The sequence below is a fragment of the Nuphar pumila genome, chromosome 1 (genome assembly GCF_984573655.1).
Source record: "Nuphar pumila chromosome 1, dmNupPumi1.hap1.1, whole genome shotgun sequence".
In the NCBI taxonomy this organism is placed as follows: domain Eukaryota; kingdom Viridiplantae; phylum Streptophyta; class Magnoliopsida; order Nymphaeales; family Nymphaeaceae; genus Nuphar; species Nuphar pumila.
The window spans coordinates 98,705,743-98,728,661 of NC_143249.1; positions in this window are offsets into that span (position 1 = coordinate 98,705,743).

The following is a 22,919-nucleotide window of genomic DNA, read 5'->3' on the forward strand; positions in this document are numbered from 1 at the left end:
TACTCTAGAAGGACCAAAAAGATCCAGGTGAAGAAGCTCTAAAGGTCTTTTACTTGAAATGATATTTTTTGATTTGAAAGATGATTTAGACAGTTTTCCTAATTGACATGCATCACAAAAATAATCCTTTTTAAAAGATATTTTGGGTAACCCACGTACTAACTTGTTTTTAACTAATTTAGACATATATAGGGAGTTGACATGACCCATTCTCATGTGCCATAAATGTTGAGTGTCATTATTAGCTATAAGGCAATGTTCAGTAATGTTTTCTAGGTATAGTTCATATATATTATTTCTTCTTATACCTTTTAAGATGATGTTTTCGTTGGTGTCTGCTATAAGGCATGCATTATGTTTAAATCTAACATTATAACCTGTGTCACACATTTGACTGATACTTAGGAGGTTATGTTTTAATCCTTTAACAAGGAGAACCTCTTTGATAAGAGGTTTATCAATATTACCAATATTACCAATACCAATTATCAAACCTTTGTTGTTATCACCAAAGGTGACAGTTCCTCCTTCTTTATGATGAAGAACAACAAAAAGGTCTGGATGTCCTGTCATGTGCTTTGAACATCCACTGTCTAGTATCCATCTGTTCTTGTTCTTTGGAGCCTGCAAAACATTAAGTAAAACTTCTTTTTGGTACCTAGTCGGGTCCCTTTTTGTTAGATTTTGGAACCCAAATCCATTTTGATTTGGGTTTGTCTATAGCTTTAGAGGAGTTTAAGGAATTAAAATTATAATACTCCTTTTTTGGTTCAGAAGAACTTTTCACAAAAGTGGTCTTTTGATTCATACAAGAAGGCTTGTTGAAATGAGAGTACCCGATACCATTCTTGTAGAAAGAGACTTTTTGAGAGGATAGAAGTTTATCCAAGTTCTCTTTTCCTTTAGTAAACTTGAAAACCGTTTTCATGAGGTTCTCAGTTTTACATTTTAATTCTGAAATTTCTACTTGCAGATTTTTAGTTTTGGAGCTAGTAGAAGAGATTTCAGAAGTAATAAGAAAATTTTTCTTTTGTAACTCAGAATTTTCAATACTGAGTTTTTCATTTTTCAGAATAAGCTCTAGATTCTTAGATTTCAAATTTCCATTTTTGAGAATCGTTTTCCTTGATTCTTCAAAAAGTTCCTAAAAAGCATTTTGAAGTTCTTCAAAGGAGAAATCAAGGGATTCACTTACAGAGCTTTCTGCCATGAAGCACATGTTAGCGGTTTCTGCTTCATCATCACTTGACTCTTCACTTGTGGATGGTTCTGAATCATCCCATTGAGCATGCAGAGCCTTTTTCTTGAAAAACCTCTTCTTTGGTTCCTCAGTCTTGGCTTTTCTTTTGAGAAGAGGACAGTCACGTCTCAAGTGACCTGGCTTATTACACTGGTAGCACATGGAATCTTCCTTGGGGTCTTTTCTTTCTTTGTGCTTATTTGGTAGCCGGTTTCTTCTCATAAAGCGCTGGAATTTTCTGGTGAGTAGCGCAATTTCAGTTTCTTTTTCTGATTCCTCATTCTCTGAAAGGGCTGGGAAGGCTAGAGTTTTCTTTAAAGGTTGTTCCTCTTCCCTTCTTTCCTTCATGTGGACTTCATAGGCCATAAGATTGCCTATTAAGTCGTCCAGGGTAAGCTTGGACAGAGCTTGAGCTTCTTCAATAGCAGTAGTCTTTTTCTCCCAATCAGTTGTGAGAGATCTCAAGATTTTCTTCACCTTATCTGTCTGGGAATGGGTTACACCCAGAGATTTCAGATCGTTGGTGATGTTGGTGAATCTGGTCAACATCTCTGTGATGGGTTCATCTTTGTTCATTTTGAACAACTCATATTTTCTGACAAGAGATGAGATTTTGGCCTCTTTCACTTTGTTGGTTCCTTCATGAATAACCTCCAAAGAATGCCAAATATCATATGCAGATTCACATATAGATATTCTATTGAATTCATTCTGATCAATGGCACAATATAAGGCATTCATAGCCTTTGCATTTAGATTTGCCATTTTCTTTTCTTCATCAGACCATAAGTTATAGTCTGTAGATGGAGATGTGTATGGATGCTCAACAATTTTCCATACAGCAAAATCTATGGATTTGAGAAATATACCCATTCTGCACTTCCAGTATCCATAGTTGGAGCCGTTGAAGAAAGGAGGACGAGATGCGTGTTGACCTTCAATATCACGAGCATAGGAGGTAGATGCCATTTGTGCTGGAAGACTTGTTATGTCGAAACCAACAAACTTGCTCTGATACCAAATGAAATTCCACTAGAGGGGGGTGAATAGTGAAATACTAAATAGATTGATAAATTAAAAATATAATACAATAAAGGCACAACACATAAACACAGAATTTATACTGGTTCGATCAAAACCCTGACCTACATCCAGTCCTCAAGCAAACCACTTGAGCTTTCCACTATAACATCCGAGTCACCGGATAAATAGTACAACACCCTCTTCCTCAGAGGTCTTCTTCTCTCAACAGAGAAGGGGCACACCCTCTTCCACAGAGGTCTTCTTCTCTCAACAGAGAAGGACAACACCCTCTTTCACAGAGGTCTTCTTCTCTCAACAGAGAAGGGACACACCCTCTTCCACAGAGGTCTTCTTCTCTCAACAGATAAGGACAACACCCTCTTTCACAGAGGTCTTCTTCTCTCAACAGAGAAGGACAACACCCTCTTTCTCAAAGGTCTACTTCTTTCAACAAAGAAGGAATACAGTGAATAACAGAAAGTTACAATACTTCCTATAGAACCTTCAGAATGATATGAATGCACGAATGAAGGATTCTCATAATGTTATGTTCTTTTCACTCAGAAGATACTCTTTGTCAAAGAGCTATTCTTGACTTTTTCTCTTTCTTTTCTCTTTTTTTTTCTAGGCTCTCTTTCAAATATCGAATAAGAATTTTTCTCGTTGTAAGCTCACATATCCATTCCTTGTTTGAATAGTTTATTTGAGTGTGTTTATATAGCTTTAAAAAAGTAGTCGTTACCTTTTTGAAATCGTAGTCTTTTTGAGATGTGAAATGTCATGTCATTTCAAAAACCAAATTTATGGATTTTCGAAAAAGTCTTCTTTCCATAAAAGTAAAATATGGGGTACAATAGTCATTGTAATATTTTAGGTATTATATATTTTATGTAAAAGGTCTATCTCTTACAATAGTACATTGAACGTTGGATTGTAGGCTATCATGTAGTTTTGTCTTTATTCTAATTAATGATTTGTGATACATAAGTACTTCTTTACTTAAATGAGTGTAAGTACAATAAATGCTTTGAGATCTTTATTTGTACATAGTCATATCAAGAGTTGTCTTTATGATGTGTTTTTCAATGTCTACAGAGAGAATGAAGACTTTAAGCAAGTCGACATTCTTGAGATGGATATTAGCAAAGATTTCTTATAGGAGGAATTTAATGCTATACAAAGAGAATGATGACTTCAAGTAAGTCGACATTCTATGGGTTTGTAAAAAGGTAACTAAAGTCTTTTCAACACATATTATATTTGTTTTTCTTTGTCTAGCCGATTTTCATGTTTTGTCTTTTTCCTACTTTTAAAATCATTACTTTTCAAGTTGTCTTGTATATGATAGAAGGTACAATTATTACATTTTGAAATCATGTCAAAATACCTTTTTCATAAAGGGTTGTAAGAAGGTACAATTGTTTGTTTTCAAAAAGGAGCTTTTTGAAACTATCGTATACTTTTATGGAATATAGCTTTTATGAATGAGTATGTAATATGCAATATGTATGCTTCTGAAGGTTCTGTTACATATGACACTAAAGAAGAAAAAAGTCTTCATCTTGAGGTAGCCGATCTCTTTAGATGGTCTTTAGGAATGCATGGCTCATCAAGCTTTTTCTTCAAGGAGTATGATTGCACCATAGTTGTACTTGAACAGGAGGTCTCCATCCTTTTTGGGTGAGATATCCTTGCATCAAATACTCGTTAGATATATGGACAAACATATTGAGTCATAATATAACATTTTTCAAGAAGACATATTATCATATCATATGAAATCAAATAAGACAGTGTATCATATTATGTGACATCAAAACAGAGTTTCTCAACAGACCGCTGCTGCGATGTTCTCGACTGGTTGAACTTCTTTCAGCTTCAACGTTTCCAGATTTTCACTGAGGTTAATTTCCTCACTTTCCCTGATGCTGGGAATGTCCGCTGTAAATGTTGGGCGAGGGATCATTGGTTGCGGTAATCTTTCCTCGGGGTTTTCACCCAAAATTATGGTGATCATGCCACCTTTAGACCACTTGATGCACTGGTGGAGTGTTGAAGGAACAACATTTACATTGTGTATCCATGTTTGACCCAGCAAGAGATTGTATGTTGGTGGCACATTGACGATATGGAATAATTCTGTGTGCACTGAATAATTGATAAAAATCTACAGAAAGATCTTCCCTTTTGATGTCTGCCCATGATTATCAAAACCATAGATTATGATCGGGCCTGGTGAGTATTTCTCTTCTTTCAATCCCAAGGCCTTCGCAGTTATCTCTGGGCAAATATTGAGGTTGTTGCCTCCATCCACGAGCACATGTGGGACGGTCATGCCCCTGGTCCTTACCACGATATATAATGCATTATTGTGAAAAGCATGAGGTTTTGGCAAATCTTCATTAGAAAAAGTGATAAGCGCATTGGTCATTGCCTGATTCGCAATTTGTGCCATATCTTCTGACGTGGTGCCTGGCTTTACTTTAATTTTCTTAAGCAAATCATTCAGCCTCTTCTGATGCTCCGGGGAATCATGAGTCAACTCAAAGATCAAAACATTGGAAATTGTCGTAACTGGCTTCTGGAGTAGGTTAGCTCATTCTTCTGGTGCCTTGGAAGTTTCTTCTTTCTCTGCAGGGATTTGCTTTTTGATAAATTTCTTGGGAAGGCAGGGACCTTTTTGGTTTGAGCTGATGAATTCATTCGGTTCAAGATCGAGATGATATCCATCTTCTTCGAGGCAAGCTGGGTTTGGTGAAGAACCATAACTTGATGCTGAAGACTTATATTCTCATTGGAGCATAAACATATATGATTTTGTGGCAAGAAGGGATATTCTGTAATGGCTGCCACTGAGTGATCGGGGAATGGTGTCGACAATATTTTCAGCTTATTTTCTTCTTCATCTTCCATAAGGAGATTTTTGTCGATGCAGTCCTGTATCAAATGCTTGAGTATAAAGCAATATTTTGTATCATGCCCCATTGCTCTGTGGAACTTGCAGAATTTTTCTTTGAATTTTTCCATGATCACCGGAGGATCTGCTACTTTAGGGAGTTTGACTATCCCTTGAGTTAACATATATTCCAGGACTTTCTCTAAGGGTTGATCCAAAGGAGTAAACACACGATCCTTATTCCATTTGATGTATTTGGGTTTTTCCTGAAGATCTTTTTTCTGTTGGGGGCCGGATGGAAGAGGTTTATCATTGTTTTTAAAGAACTTTCCTTTCTGGCCTCTATTTTGATCAGACTTTGCACCGCTACTGTTACCATTCTTATTGCCCTTATTACCATGATTGTTTCTTGAAGTGTCAGCTGAGTAGGTAAAATGTGCCTTTTTCTTCTGATCTTGGGTATTCTTGATAAGAGTAATACCTTCATATACCCCATTTTTCATTCCCTCTTTGAGCCATTCAGCTCACTCTGTCAACTCAATGAATGATTTTGATGGAGAATTGGAAATGAGACTTCTTAATGGCTGCGAAAAATTGTTGAGAATAACTTGAAGGGCATGCTCTTCTGAGATGGGATTTCTCATCCTTTTGCAAGTACTTCTCTATCTGTGAATGAAATCTTTGGCCTTCTCATTATTCTCTTGCTTGAGATTGCATAAATGATTGAGCGTCGGTAAAGCTTTTGTGTTAAGCAAGAATCGTTCAATGAATAGATTGGCAACTCTGTCAAAGTCTCGCAATTCAATGGGATTTATATGCTCAGCATACCACTTGGAAGCTGCGCCTTCCAAACTGCGAGGAAAGCATAGGAAAAGGGCATGGTTATCTTTCTTGTATCTGGCACATTATGCAAAGAACATTGCAAGATGGGCTTTGGGATCACCAGAATTGGGTCTTCCACCGGGATCTGAAACTTAATTTTGTTCACTGACTCAGGCTCCTCAATGATTTTCTTGGTCCGACATAGGGGGTTTTGGAAAAATGCAGGTTGCTCTTCCTCTGAGTCTTCTTCTGCTGACTCTGTGCTTTCAAAATCGCCGTCATGCTGAACTTTCTTCTTGCTGACTCTGATGGGTTTTCCCCTGATTTTGCTTTGGGAAGATACTTTCTTCGGATTTACCTCAACATGTTCAGATATCAACTTTGCCATCATTTTCTGAAACAGACTGTATATGACCGAATCAACATCATCTTCCACTTCCTGGCCCTGCCTTCTGGATGTTCTGGAGGAATTCATTTCTTCTGCCTTGCTGTCACTGTACTGTTGAACAGTCTCCTTTCCCGTCCTTGTTTGAACCATGATGAAATGCCAATGCTTTCTGTAGAATAAAGGGATGTTTTAGACTGAAGAATTTTTTAGAGAAAAGAGAGATGATGAAGGAGATATTTAGGGATTTGCAAATATATCTCTTGATAAAAGAGATTTTATATGAGAATATGAAAATTTTGAATAGAATTTGGAAGACATATATGAAGAAACAAAATTTAAAAAAATAGATGCCAGGATTTAAATATTTGAAAAATTGCAGGCAGGATTGGAGAAATTAAAGAAAGAAAAGAAAATACACCTAGAGTTTTGAAAATCTAAGGAGAGTTTTAAAAAGGATTTCTAGAATTTGGGAAAAATAGTTATGAAGAAATAAGGAAAAAGAAAAAATATATGCTTGGACTTTAAAAAATAGAAGAAGACTTCAAAACAAATATCTAGGATTTTAGAAAATGATTCTGAAGAAATATGGAAAGAGAAACATATACCTAGATTTTGAGAAATATAGAATTTTTTTAAAAATAATATCTAGGATTTAAAAATTACTCTGAAAAAATAAAAGAAAAGAAATATATACCTTGATTTTGAGAAATATAGGGAAATCTTAAAAAATGTCCAGGGTTTCAGAAAATTATTATGAAGAAATAAAGAAAGAGAAATATACAACCTGGATTTTGAGAAATAGAGAGAAATTTTGAAATAAATATCCAGGATTTGAGAAAGGTGAAGTAAATGAGGATTTACAAGATAATATTCACAAAAGAAGCAAAACTATACAAGCAATGATGCACATAACAACACTCCCTAAGAGCTGACTCTAAATGCAATATTTGAAAAGGCTTGTAGGACCTTAATCCTAACTCTAAGGTTTAAATAATCTGAATCCAGCCAAGATACATTGATATACTCAAGACGAAGATCGAAGTACATGGCATAAGAATTTCTTCGGTTCTATATGTTGGCTTTTCTAGATTTATCCAATAATATATGGAAATTTCTGGATTTATCTAGATATAAGCCTTTTTCCATGTTTTTTCTGATATAAACATGATAAAATAGGATGTAAAATTGAAGAAATAATAAAAATAAACAACTTTGAAATTCAAAATTTAGGGGAAATTGATAAAAATACCCCTGAAAACAAGACTATGGCCTTAAAATCAGGGTTTTTCAGAAAATATTTTGGGAAAACTTTGGATTTAGGGTTTAAAAAGATTCAAATCAAAGCCAAATCGGATATAAAGTGTCCTAGTATTATTCTAAATATGAACAAACCCTAAAAATATAAACTTTTATAAAAAAATCTGAAATATCATAAAAAGCATGATTTTGCCAGTATTTCTGGATCCTACGGGCACCCTGTTTTGCAATATAAGCAATTCAAGCATCAAATGAGTTCCAAAATTAATAAAAATCAATATCTGCACTTCTGATAACCCTAAAATTAAACTGGAATTATAAAAAATTGTTTTTAACATTATTTCAATCCTAAAATTACATAAAAACCCAAAAATATGCTATTTTTACCCATGGGCGCGTACCTGTCGTAGTGTCAGACCTGAATCAGGGGTCAAATCATCATGGAAATTCATAAAATTTTACAGAAGAATACTAGATATAAAAATAAATATTCTCCTATTTACAGATTGAAAAAATCATCTCTGGTTAGGGAGATATTGTTCCAGCAATTTATGCTTGAATTGAATGAATATAAAATATATTAAAACAAGTGCTTCTGCTTTCGGGAACAGAACAAAATAGTAAACTTTATTAAAAAATTATGAAATTTTAGCAGTGAATAGGAGACACTCATATAAAGATTTTCCATTTTTACAGATTGTCAATCGGATCTTTGGTTAGGGAGATACGATTGACACAAGTTGACTTAGGGTTTAAAGAAAGCATAACGAGTTCTGAGAAGTTGATCCTACCTTATGACAAAGAAAAATATCATACATATATATAAAATTATGAGAAAATTATAGAAAATAATAGACATCAATATGAAGCTACTGCAATTTATGAATCATGAATCGGACCTTAGATGACAGAAATATCACATCTGCAATCTATACTTAAATTTCAATAGCGAGTTTAAGGAACATAAATCATGGTTTGACTTTATATATTTCTGACAGAGTTCTCGAACCCAAAAACATCTAAATTTTTTATAGGAAGTTATTAATGAATCCATGAAACAACCATAAAAAAATTAGAATTTTCTACTGAAGATTTAAACATGAAATAGCATGATTTTTACAGACCTAGAATTAAAACACACGAATATCTAATAAAACACTAAAAAAACTAATTTAAACATGAAAACTAATAAAAAAATACATGAACAACATAACAAAATTTGATTTGATGTTGGAATATATAAAATAAACACTAATATGACAAAAAAAAATACAGGAATCCATGGTTGAATTTGATTTACCCTTTGAAAAGATGGATTTAGCACATTTAGCGGGCAAATCTCACCTTTCGTTGGTTAAGAACATAAAATTTGATATTCTAAACGATTCCAATGGATTAGAATCCTGGAAAACATCATTGAACAGAATTAGATCATCTTCTTTAACCGATCTTGAGGTTCTTGGATGAAAATAATGTTCAAAATCCAATAATGGAGGGGCGGCAATGGCTAGAATGTGAAATAAAACGAAGAAAAACTAAAAAAAATAATAAAAAGATGAAGAGAATCATACCTTGGATGTTGCAGCAATAGGGGAAGCAGCTGGGAGGAGAGAGAAGCTCCAAGAAGAGGATGAGAGAGGAATAGGGGTCGACCCCCTCTCTTGCCTCTATTTATAGATTTTAAAAAGACTCCTAATTAGCTTTAACCTTTGAATTTTCAAAACTTATCTAAACTACCTACCTATGGGGGGCGATTTTTTTGGGATTTTCTTAAACTAACCCTAGCTCTAACTAATCTAATTAACATCTAACTAGACTTCTAATTAACCTAAGAAATTTCCAAATGTGGCGCCACCTAGTGTGGGCCCACATTGGATTTTTAAAACTTTAACTTAAAACCTTTAAAAACCAATGATTAAAAACCTAATTAAAATGTATTTTCGAAATTGGTTTTGACTCTTCTAAACCCCTAATCTAACTAGGAAACTGACTAACCCTAGCCTAATCCTGATTTCTGCAAACGTGGCACCACCCCGAGTGGTCCCCGTTTGATTTTTCAAAAACGATTTTAAAACTTGAAACTGAAGGGTTTTTCAAAAGAGATTCAAAAGTAGACTTGAGATTGAAAGTTTTGAAATGACACAGAGTCCTGACTGGTCAGGACTCCTCCAGACATGGCACCAACTGAGTGGGCCCCACATCAGGGTTTTGAAAAAGTTGAAATAAAGACTGAAAATGGCTTTGAAAAGGAGTTAAAATCAACAGATAGAATTCAAAGGTTTTGAAAACAGAGTTCTAAGTGAACTGAAACTCTGGACCAGAGTCCTGAACCAATTAGGACTCTGAGATTTTAGATTTTTGAAAGTCAAATGAAGGAGTTTTTGAAAGATTTTATCAAAACTGGTGAAAATATAGTCAGGGTTAGAGTCCTAACTCAACTGAAACTCTGAAATAGAGTCCCAAATCAACTAGAACTCAGCAAAATGAACCAATTTTGAAAAAACAAGTGGAGAAAATGAAAATGGAAGGTAGAAACAAGATTCAGAATAAAGTCTTGATCAGATTGGGACTCTGAGATAGAGTCCTGATCGGACTGAAACTCTAGTTTTTGGGTCTTTTCTGAAAAATAGATGAAAGAATTTGTGAAAACCAGTAAAAATGACAACAAACAGTGAAATCAGAACAGTGTTCTAATCCAACTGGGACTCTGGGGACAAAGTTCTAATTTGACTAGGACTCTCAGAATTCTGGACTTTTTGAGAAAACAAATAAGAGGATTTTGAAAACAGGTGACAATAAGGTAGAAATTGAAGTCTGGTTCAGAGTCCTGATCTGACTAGGACTCTGAGAAAGAGTCCTAATTCGACTAGAACTCTGAAAATTTTGGTTTTTTACAAAGAAAAAGATGAGATTTTAAAAAGAACTTTTAAAAACCAGTGAAAATGAAGTGAGAAAATGAACTTAGGATAGAGTCCTGATTCGATCAGGACTCTGGGATAGAATCTCAGAATTTTGAAACTTTGTGATGAAGGTGTAACGATTTTGGCTTCTGAAGAGATAAATGAAGACATTTTTGAAAGATTCTCTCAAAATTGAAATCAGGGTCAGAGTCCAGATCCAACTGGGACTCTTTGAATAGAGTCCTGATTCAACTAAAACTCTGAATTTTTTTTACTCCTTTTGAAAGATTTGGTTGAAAACAAGTAAAATAACAACAAGATAGAGTCCTAATCCAACTGAAACTCTAGAATTTTGGCACTTTTCAAAATCAGATGAGAAGGTTTTCGAAAACAGGTGAAGAACAGGAGTAAAGGATGAAATCAGGATAGAGCCCTGATTCGATTACGACTTTGAGAAAGAGTCCTAGTTCGACTGAGACTCTAGAATTTTGGCCAAAATGAAGGATTTTGAAAAATTCTCTTAAAAATAGGTAAAATGGTAGTAAAAGATAGAGTTCTGGTCCGACTGGGACTCTAGAAAAAGAGTCTTGATCCAACTAGAACTCTGGGATTTTGGCCAAAATGACAGAAATGGATAAGGGATAAGACTATGTCTGGTTTAAAATCAAAATGGAGTTTTGAAAATGTTTAAAAAGATGAAAAGATAGTCATGATTCAACTAGGACTCTAGAATTTTTGAGAAATTTGACAAATGAAGGAATCCAGAATCGACACCACCTGGATGTCTGGTACCCCAAACCCCGACCTTGGAAAAATCCTTTGAATTTTTGAGGATTTTTTTTTTTGAAATGGTTTTACGATAAACAACGAAAAACAAGGGAAAATGGGTAACTAAGTAACAAGACTGCAAGTCTAAGCGGGCCACAGGTGAAAGATACATAACCAACAAGTTTCAAAATATACAACCCAAAGTTTAATTACAAAATGAGACAAAAGTATAACAAATCTAACAGTCTCTCAAAACAAGGGAATCATCCCCTCAAAAACCTCAAAACCAAACAGGAGTAGGATCTGCAGCTAAGTGTGGGTCTCCAAGCCTCCACTGTGTGCCGTCGCATCGTCGGTGTACCTATTCATCACCTGCATCCCCATAAAATGGGGTCAGCAGTCTTGCGAGGTGAAGAAACAACAACATCATATCTCTATTTCTCATGGAAGAAGCATGCATATAACATGGAAAATGTGAAACAATGGATACATGTGCCCGTGTCAAGTAAGTGTACATGTAACAAGTGCAAACAAACTAAAGCAGTAAACAAAAAACTGAGCAACTACTATACACAAGTAGCTAAGAAAGGTACGGGAAGCAGAACAAGTGCAGAAGCAAGTAAGCAAGTAAAGGGAACTACTACAGTATGTTAGCTGTGATTGGTTAGTATTTAAGTTCTTCTAATTACTCCTTTGGCTACGTGAAGGAACCTCGCATTCTGTGAGCCATGCACCCAATGTCTGCTATTCAATTTCTAATGTGGTAACTGGGGATGCTACAGACCGAGTAAACCTCATGCGAGCAGCACGCAGCTGAGAGAAACCCTCGCATAGGTAAGGATTGCAATCCATACTACTGCAATAGTGAGGTATCTTAAAAGATCACCTCGACCTCCCTAACTCTGAGTGACTGGAGGTCAAAGGACGCTACAACTCTTGTCAAAACATGTGTCGTAGTAACGACTAGTCACTCAGGGTTGTACCATCCACCGTCTCTAAGGTGAACCATTTTGTAAATGGGGCACGACAGGTTTATCTTTCTTAGGATCATCTATCAAGTCATACCTCCCTTCGAGGTCTTTATGCCTCGTGGTCCCCGCAGGGTACGCAAACGAGGACTTAGCCTACCCATTCATGTGCTTAGCCTCACGCAGATAACAAGAGCACATCGCTTGCAAAAGCGATCATAACACCATTTTATCTTTCTCATTACTAGGGTATAGATATACGTGATCTCACTCACGAACAAGGGGCTATCGCCCAAAGACTCCAACTGAGTCTAACAACCACAACAGTGTGTTTCTCATACCCTATGGTGTTTAAGTTTTTGTGTTATTCTATACATCACAAGTGTATTGTGCACTCATCCATACCCCAAGCACGAGACTAAAGTGTATCTCTCAAGGTACGTACTAAGCAATACAAGTGTCAAGATGTGCTACGTGAAGGTGCGAACTAAGAAGCACATAATCTCAAGTCAATCGTACAATTATGAAACAGAGGCAAAGATACATATGCATATCTTAGGAAAACATATTTCAATTATATGAGAATGTGCAAGTGAGTGTATAATTCTATAATTTCAAGAGATATGCAATTCAAGAGCATAACGTAAACACAATTGCAAGTACATTGAGCTGAAACAAGTATTGCAAGCTTCTAATTACAATTTTAAGTAGTTAGAACTTCAAATGTCATAATTTAGCAATTTCTCTTCTCGCATGGCGAGGCTACTTTCATAAGAAAGATTTATGATTTCGGTACACTCATGTGTTGAGATTGAAATCTAGAATATTCTCATTCGTATGAGAATTACATTCGCATTTCCAAGGTGGATCACCGCACTTGCAGGAGAAACGATGTAAATATGTCACAAGGACAATTATATGTATATGCATCACTAGGCTACCAATGTTCGCAAAATATCTTGCTCTGATGCTGACAAAGTCGAACCAATTCCATAAGGGGATTCATGAATTCGACACACTTACGTGTCATGAATGAAATCTAGGATATTCTCAACTTATGGGAATAACAATGGCATTACCATGGTTGGTTGCCGCGCTCGCAAAAACCCAAAGATACCAAAATGATGGTTTGAAGAAATTTTTGAGACTGATGAAAGACTTTATGTACGTGTGGGTAGCATAAAGCTCACCCAACAACTCATACCGAAACAACCCAAAACAGGACCGCGGAGAACACGGGGTTTACTCCGGACCCAAACTCCAGTTCGGCTACCCGAATAACCGATACAAAGCACGAAGTCCCGACATGATTGAATCGCTAAGTTGGTACTAGAAGGGTCTCACACTTGGACATAGCACAAGAATATACTAAGTCCATCTGGATATGTTGGACAGCGGACCCACACATCACAACCCCCAAATGTTCGCAGTTCAACTTATGTTCCTTCTTAACATTTACGGTGTTCCCACCAAGGACAAGAACCAACCTCGGAGGCTGGCCTTCCGGACCAGTCCCGATGGGTTACACATGGCACTGGACTAAACTTAAGAGTTCACTTCATGCTCTGCACCCATGGTGCAGTCTGGACAAAAGCCCAACAGTGCCGGCTAGACCACCCAAGCCTGCACCCGTGCAAGTGCCAAATGGGCAATCCGTGGGGGAAAAGTGAGTTGAGTCTGGTCCTCTGAACCAGACCATAGTTCAGGTTTGTCTCTTGGTTTGAACCCAGAGGTTCAGTTAGGAACCACCAAAACACAGCAGGCCTGGGCTAAATGCCCAGACCCGAAAACTACCTGGGTGCAACTAGCAACCGGCGGCTAGCTTAGTACCAAAGCGAAACAGGTAGTGGTGCAAGTGCGGGTTTGGTCCTCTGGACCAGAACATAGGTCTGACATGGGTTCGGGTCTGAACCCATGGTTCAGACCAGACATCCAGGTCGAGGCGTAGCAGACCAAGATCTGGCTACCTGGAGTGCGGCTAGCACTCGGAGGGCACTATGGTGCCAAGGCTAAAAGGAAAAGACAGAGGGGTTGGTCTCGGTCTGGACCATGGGTCTGGTCCTCTGGACCAGACCACTCGGTCTTTCCTCTTCACTGGTCTGAACCACAGGTTTAGACCAGACACCCAGGTTAACAAGGCTAAGCCAGATGCGCCCAGCACCCGGCGGCTTGCCGCGCGTGCCAAGATCAAAGGGCCTCAATAGTCAAGGAATTGGGTGCCTCTGGCCGAGCCTAGCTCAGACCAGAGTGCACTCAGCTGGGTCTATCACAGTAGGGGAACAAACCAGCTGCAACACCCAGCAACAAAGGAAGGAATAAAAAAAATGATACTATCTATAGGGGAAAAAAAGCTGGGGAAAACAAGAAATGGAAAAGAAAGGAGGGTGAAATGTCTGGACTGGCTATGAGTGTGCCCAGTTGAGACTCACCCGGAGGCCCAAGATGTGACTCAGCCATCCCCCATGAGTTTGAGAGGGGCTGAGGTCATCACATGCACATCCAAAATTAGTTGCTCATGCATGCAAGGGTTTAGCACCAAAACCAACAAGAAGAAGAGGACCAACCAAAGAAAAGAAGATAACATTTTTATTTGTTGCATGCAAAACACATAAGAAAGGAAGAATCATGCGAAAATAACAAGTATACATGGGCTGAACAAGATATCAACACGATGTACCAGCCTCAAACAATTTAAGGAAGGTAACCATGAAGTACAACAAAACCAAATGGACTTAATGCTCAATCATGTTTGAAATGCCCAAAAACAACTCCTAATCCACCATGAGCCGTGCATTTCTAAAATGCAGTCGGCTCGTGACTTCATATCTCGTAACACATGCAATACCAAAGAGAATAGAGGTAAGACATCGAAGTCCTCCACCTTGATTCGGTTGAAAGTGCAGCACACTTGCAAAACTCCATGAAGATGGTGGAAGACACCCTCCACTCGGCTAAGGAGGATGAGAGAGAGTGAGAGGGAAGAGAGGGGATGTCCCAAAAAAATTGCCATTTGGGCTCCTTTCTCTTTCCTAAACCCTTAAGTATGGTTGCATGCATAAAAAAGGGCCAGGATCTCTCTAAGAGATCCAACGGCTGGGGTGAATCTCACACCCCTCTGGGTGGTGGCAAGGATGTAATATTCTTGCATGGCAGCCCAAACTAACCCACACACCATTCATTATTCAAAAAGGTTTGAAAATATTACAAGAAGGCCATGGGGCACAGCCCCATGCCTCTTTATCTTGGAAAATCACCCTTCATGATGAGGCTTTAAGCCTCATCATGAGGCCTTGAGGCAAGAGTGTGGCCAATCATGGCCTTCCTTTCCTCAACCCCTTGCATTCTTTACAAGAATGGCAACATCCCAGCTGGTCTCCATCGTCCCATAATGACCAAAAGTGGTCAACCAAGGGCTTGGTCGACCCCTTGACTAAACTAGCTCAAAAATGATTTTACAAAATTTTATTTAAATCATTAATTAAGATTAAAATATCATGACATTCTTATTTATTTATTTATTTTTAAAATTCTCAATCACAATTACATTCTCAAAGCTCATCTCTAATATTTTTTTCATCTCTTACAGAAATTGCTCTTGTTTTGACTCTCGTTCTATCGGTACACGTTCTCCAGTAATTCACATGCACTGACGGGGTTTTTTCCTCATTTGGGTCTCAAATTTGGGGACTAAATATATATATTATGAATTTACCATTAAATTTTCAGAAGTTAATTCATCTCGGATTTCCTTCAATTGCTATTTACATTTTACTTACGCGATTTCGGACCTCGTATATCCATACAAGTATAATTATGAAAAATTCTTGAATCGCACAAGAATTTTCCATACACTGAAACACTTCGCATAATATTACCTTAAAAATATTGTTGACCTTATATCCTTCCCTCCTTAAAAAGGATTTTGTCCGTGAAATCACCCATATTAGGTTACAAAAAGATCAAGATATTTCTCTCTCATGCTCGCTTTTGGCTCCCATGTGCATTCTTCGATGCCATGGTGTTGCCAACATACTTTAACTAACGGTACAGTCTTTGTATGCAACACTTGATCTCGTCAATCCACTATCTCGATTGGACGTTCTGCCATTGTCAGATCTTCCCAAACTTCCACGTCCTCATAACGAATGATGTGTGATGGGTCAGGAATGTATTTCCTTAGCATCAACACATGAAAAACATTGTGAATATGGGCATACTGCTGAGGTAGCTCGACCCGATATGCCACTTCACCAACTCTTCCCAAAATCTCGAACGGTCCAATGTATATAGGGCTCAACTTTCTCTTCTTACCAAAATAGAACACACTCTTGATCGGTGAGACTCTGACAAAAACTATGTCACCAACCTTGAAGGATAGTTCTCTTTGCCTCTTATCGACGTAACTGTTCTGCCTATCTTGCGCTGCTTTTAAACACTCTCGGATCTTCTGGACTTGCTGAGTGTAGTGCTGGAGAACAATCGGAGATTCTCTGGATCTATCGCTGATATTATCCCAATACGAAGGTGATCGACAAGGTCTCTCGTACAATGCTTCGTACGGAGCCATTCCGATACTGGCGTGATAACTATTATTATATGCAAATTCAACCAAACATACATGTGAATCTCATTCGCCCTTCCAGTCGAGCATACAAGCTCGCAACATATCCTCTAACATTTGAATAGTCCTCTCTGATTGACCATCGGTCTGAGGGTGAAAAGTTGTACTGAACTTTAACCTCGTACCCAAAGCTGACTACAATTGGCCCCATAGTCGCGATATGAACCTGGGATCACGATCAGAAATAATTGACCTCGGTACGCCATGCAATCCTACAATCTCTCTGACATACAAGTCAGCTAAGCTTTCAAGAGACTGACTTATCCTGATAGGTAAGAAATGGGCAGACTTGGTGAGTCTGTCCACAACTACCCAAATCGTGTCATGCTTACATCTGGTTCATGACAAACCTACCATGAAGTTCATGGTAACATCTTCTCATTTCCACTGAGGAATCTCAATCCTCTGCATGGAACCACCAGGACGCTGATGCTCAATCTTGATCTGCTGACAAGTCAAGCATCTCGAAACGTACGCTGCTATCTCACGCTTCATACCATTCCACCAATACTTCCTTTGTAAATCTTTAAACATCTTTGTCCCACCAGGATGAACTGTATACCTTGACATGTGAGCTTCATCAAGAATTTCCTTCTTCAGCTCAAGGTTATTTGGAACCCAAAGCTGATCTCTCACACAAATACCACTATCATCTGACACACTAAAGAATGTATCTTCTCGTTCTACCATGGCTAGAAGCTTACCATATTGGTCATCGAGCTTCTGAGCAACCACAATTCTGGGCAAAAAATCGGATCGAATGGTCAGACCAGACAATCTGATCGATCCGCTTCCAATAAAAAAGGCTTCCAAGCCACGAAATCTTCAATCAGTTTCTGGCTCCACACGAGACTAGCCAGAACACTGCTCGACTTGCAACTAAGCGCATCTGCCACTACGTTCACCTTACCAGGGTGGTAAGACAATATGAAGTCGTAATCCTTAATAAACTCGAGCCAACATCGCTGTCTCATGTTTAACTCCTTCTGAGATAACAAATACTTGAGACTCTTGTGGTCTGAAAAGACCTAGAATGATTCTCCATACAAATAATGTCGCTAAGATTTCAAGGCAAACACTACTGCCGCTTGTAAACACCCCAAATTTTTCAAAAATCTTTTAAATATTCCCTTTTTTGCCCCTGATATCATTTTCTGAGCAATTGAGTCACTTTTAAATCTAAATTCCAGTACATTTCTCAAGTCTTACTGAAATTAAATCCATTTTATTTGTCTGACTTGATTTCGGATCCGGATCTATTGTCCAGATCCAAATCTGAGTCTCGTTGTCCAACTTTTTAATTAAAATTACAGAAAATACCAAAAATAGTTTTTAAATAGCTCGGACATTCCATCCGACATCCGTTTAGATCCATCGTGCTGTATTTCTCAATTCGAGTTTCAAAACTCGAACATTTTTTCTCAAAACATGGATCCAAACCCATTTTTCTGAAGAAATTTCCCCAAAATAACCCTGACTTTTCAGAAAAACCCTTCTTTTGTAAATATTTTGAAATTTTGTAAAATTAGTTTAAATTCCTTAGTTTTAGAGCTTTTGTCTTCAAAAAATACAAAAAAAATATTGAAAATTTTGAAAAGAACAAAAAAATAAAAATACAGAAAAGAAAGAAAAACAGTTTTTAGAACCTCCTTTTTGAAAATACCTCTTTTTTTAGAAAAACCCTTTTTATAAACCACCTTTTAGAAAAATCCTGAAAAGAAGCTCCTCTTTGGAATTTAAAAGAAATTGCAACGGCCATCGCCTTCTTCCCACCTGGGTGGCCCTCCATCTCCAACGACTCCCCTCTCTCGAACTCTCCTTTTGCTCTTTAAAAGGGGAGCACGCAGGAGGGAAAGGGCATCCAGCATCATCACTCCACCTGAGTCCTTGTTCCTCTCAATTCCTCTCTCCTCCGGTGTTTCTCCTCCCCACTGAAGGAAGATCTCTCCAGAAACCCCACAGCTTCAGGGGCAGAAAGCCAATCGTGATTCAAAAGCCATAGGTAAGCCACTGCCTCCCTCCTCTTTGATCCTCTATAGAATTTTCCTCTGTTTTTTTTTTAAGTTTTCATCCTCCCAAGGCAAAAGGGTGAGATCCTTCTGCACATAGCACGATCGGCTCACCTATTGCAACAACAAATGGAATTTCTATATTCCAACATCCCTTTCTTGGTCCCTCCGGCAATTCCTTATGATTTTTTTTTTCTGTAGCCTATTTTGAATGCTTGTTTACAGTAGGTCTTTTATTTTGTTTTCCTTATTCATTTCTCATCTGTATTTCGATCTCTTACGCTTAGTTCAATTTTAGATTTGCATTAGATCTTCAGTTTCATTTTATAAGATACGGCCTTATATGTGGATAACCGGTGATGCCTCACAATGGCATCACTGATCCACTTGGGCTTGGATTTGCATTTGAGTTCTTTTTTTTTTCCTTTACAAGTCTGATTTTCCCTCAGGTTTTCAATCTTCTGTTTGATTTCAATTCCTCTTTTCTGTTCTGATTTCTTGAACGATTGTCGATTCCCTGCTTGTGCTTTTCTCTTCTTTCTTTTATATATATATATATATCAATCTCCAGTTGGTATTGTTATTTCCTATGTCATGACATTCACATATCCTTGTTTGTTTTGTTTTAGCATCCATATCTCACCAACATATCTTGCATTCAAACCTGCGTAGCATTGTTTATATTCATATGGCATGTCATCCATTACCCCGATCCAACATCTGCATTTCTTTTTGGTTTTCCCCATCACATCTTATCATAATCATGTTATCCTTGTTAATTTCTTTATTCCTTTTTTTTTTACTTAATGTCCCTTTTTATGCTCCACGCACAACAGATGTTCATATTTGATTGCAGCATACGTAGGTGCCTTCGTTTCTTGAGTGTCGTTACCATATGAGTCGATGCCATATGCTTTCATTTCATAAATCCCCTGTTTGTTTGTTTTTTTTTGTCTTAGCCCCTGTGCATACTCGTTCTTTCCTGAATTTTGTTACAATATGCATATTCTCTCTCTCTATCTCTCTCTTTTCCCTCAGCATGTACACACATTTTTACCTTTTGCATTGGATTACATCGTAGATTTCAGTCAAGTAGCATCATCATGATCTATGTTTTCATCACGTTCATGTATTTTTTTTCATGACATTTTGTCCTGATCTTTCATCATTCAGTTAATTGTATTTGACTTCAGCATCGTCTAATACTTCCTACATCTTCAATAAGCCACAGCATAACATAAACCTCCTTGCACATTCTGCAAATTGCACTATTCAACTCCCTTCCTGCCATGTGCATTAGCCATCGGTTGTGACTCACAGCATCCTAAAACCTCCATTACTCACCCACCAGCTCAGTAGCTGCCCACGCCTGTTCCACTGTGCACATCCACCCCTTTTTAACTCATTCCCACTGCATTCCACTTCACCATTTCCACTCTCACTACTGTGCACTCACCTGTGTTTAGCTCCAGTCACCTACAACAATGCTTAGCATTGCTGTAATACCATTCTTCACTTACAGCAATGCTTAGCATTGCTGTAACATCCAGTCACTTACAGCAATGCTTAGCATTGCTGTAACACAACAAACACTTACAGCAATGCCAGGCATTGCTGCAACATTCGTTTACCTGCAGCAATGCTGGGCATTGCTGAAGCCATGATAAGGGGGCTTCCCATTATTCTAAATGATTATAATATGCCTTATGTTGTAGATAATGGAATTGGAAAGTTCTCTAAATCACCGAAAGAGATAGCAAAGATTGTTGCTCAATGGTTTGGTTCAAAATCTGATAAGCTAAGAACCATGTCTCAGAATGCACAGAAGCTTGCACGTCCAGGTGCAGTCTTCAAAATAGTTAATGATCTCCATGAACTGATGAGGCAGAGAAGTCTGCTAACGGTCCAGTGTGCTTTTAGTAGTTGATTACCTTTCCAATTTTTGTAATTTGTCTGTTATTGCCTTACCCCAAGCAACGAGTATTCACACGCTAATGGTTGTTGCTCATTTTCCTTTTGCTTCCACTGTTGTCTTCTTGCTGCTTTGTGGGGTGTGCATCTTATCCATTTTGATTCTTTGGTTGTTAGTCTCAGCAATCCTCTGATCCTGTAGGGCTTAGATGAACATATAAGCCCACGTGAAGGTTTTCAGTCACCATCATCATGGTCAATTCAACCCACTAATACCACATGCTTAGTAGTTAAATATATATATATATATATATATATATATATATATATATATATATATATATATATATATATATATATATATATATATTAGTGACATATTTGCAGATGTTGTGACTGGCTGGACGTCTATCAGAGTCTTGACAGAAGGAATCTCTTGGCTTATGCTAAGACTTGCTGGTTTGTTGTTCTATTAGAGTGAGTTCTTCTCCCAAATTGATATCAACCTTTTTAAGTTGTAAATGATTGATGTTATATATCAGACTATTCCATATTAATTATAGCATACAAAGATGCTAAGAGTTTGTGTAGACAGCAGTTAATGAGCCTTCATTCGGCTAACAACAAATCCTGGCTCAGAACAGGGTATGATGTCAGATGTGCAACACTTAGACGGTAGTATATTCTAGCATATGCTTAAATACATTGTTAATAATCATTCTGTAGATAACATATTCATTATATTTACCTGTTATGTAATATTCACCTGTTGCTGCCACATCATCTGTGCACAAACACTTCATTTCCCTGCTGAAGCACTTCCTTTACCATCTATATATACTTTTCACTATTACCTTCTTCACCAACACCAGCACCCTTTGCATTTCCCACAACTTCCACCAACAATACTCACTTGTATGCCTCCATCACTTACCTATAGTGGGTTCACTATCACTTTTCATACTCTACATTGTTACCCACTTTACTGTCAATACCCAATAGCCTCCAGAGGCACCTGCATTTTCCTGTGTACAACACCTTTGCTGTCCAGCCACACCCCTTGTAGCCATTACTTGTTGCTCTTATGGTAATGTTCTCTGTCATAACAGCTACAACGACTTCTGCATTCATAGCTACCTTGTACCCGTGTTCATCCACACCATATAATATCATATCTCAGCAGTTCATCATCCACCACACCTAGTGATCTATTTGCCCTTGTCATACAATCGCAATTATCTTCTGCTCCTTCAGAACAGAAACTTCCAGCTGCTTCATTCTTAAGCAGTAAAGGAGGGATTACATTGGATTACATTCAGTCATCCTCCCCAGTTCAGAGTTCTAATAGTGCTACAAAGTCCCCTGTTGCTCAGCAGTAGGAAACTTCAACTCTTATACCCTCAACCCATCTATTTACCAGCATCAATCACCCTTCTCCACCATTCTGCTGCATTTTCACCTCAGATTTTCAGCATAGCCTTCACATAGCTGCTGCATGTTCCACTCACTTGCCCCAACTCACCTACTCTACATTCATGTTATATATATATATAAATACATTAATGACTATCCTTCCATACCCTAGATTATCAATGTTGTTTCATTAAGTATTAAGCACAAAGTAGGTATCTGAGGGTCTCATTATTTACATTTCTGAAATCCATGTGATATGTACAATTCTCTTTTATTTTCATACTAACTAAGTGTTTTGCAGAGGAATATGTGGAAAAGATCATTATTTGGAGTTGTAAATTCAATTTCATGTATTGTAATAGTTAGATCTTAATGAGAATTTATATTTCCTGTTTTAGATAGAATGAATGAGCATTGTAAATATCATAAATTGCTCATTTTTATGCTTTTTGCCTCTTTGTTTTCCAAAATCTCACAATAGTGAAACACGAATGGCACGTACACCATTTCGTAAGAGATAATTAATCCTAAGTTGATGATTTACATCAATGGCCATAGTCAGGGTGTAGACAAAACTTAGGATTTTTATCTTTTATAAAATAACACTGGATCCACACTGGATCCTTTTCAAAAATCATCATATGTTCTTTAAATATTTTCCTCTTTTATCAGAATTTAATTTAAAATTAATTCAATATATATG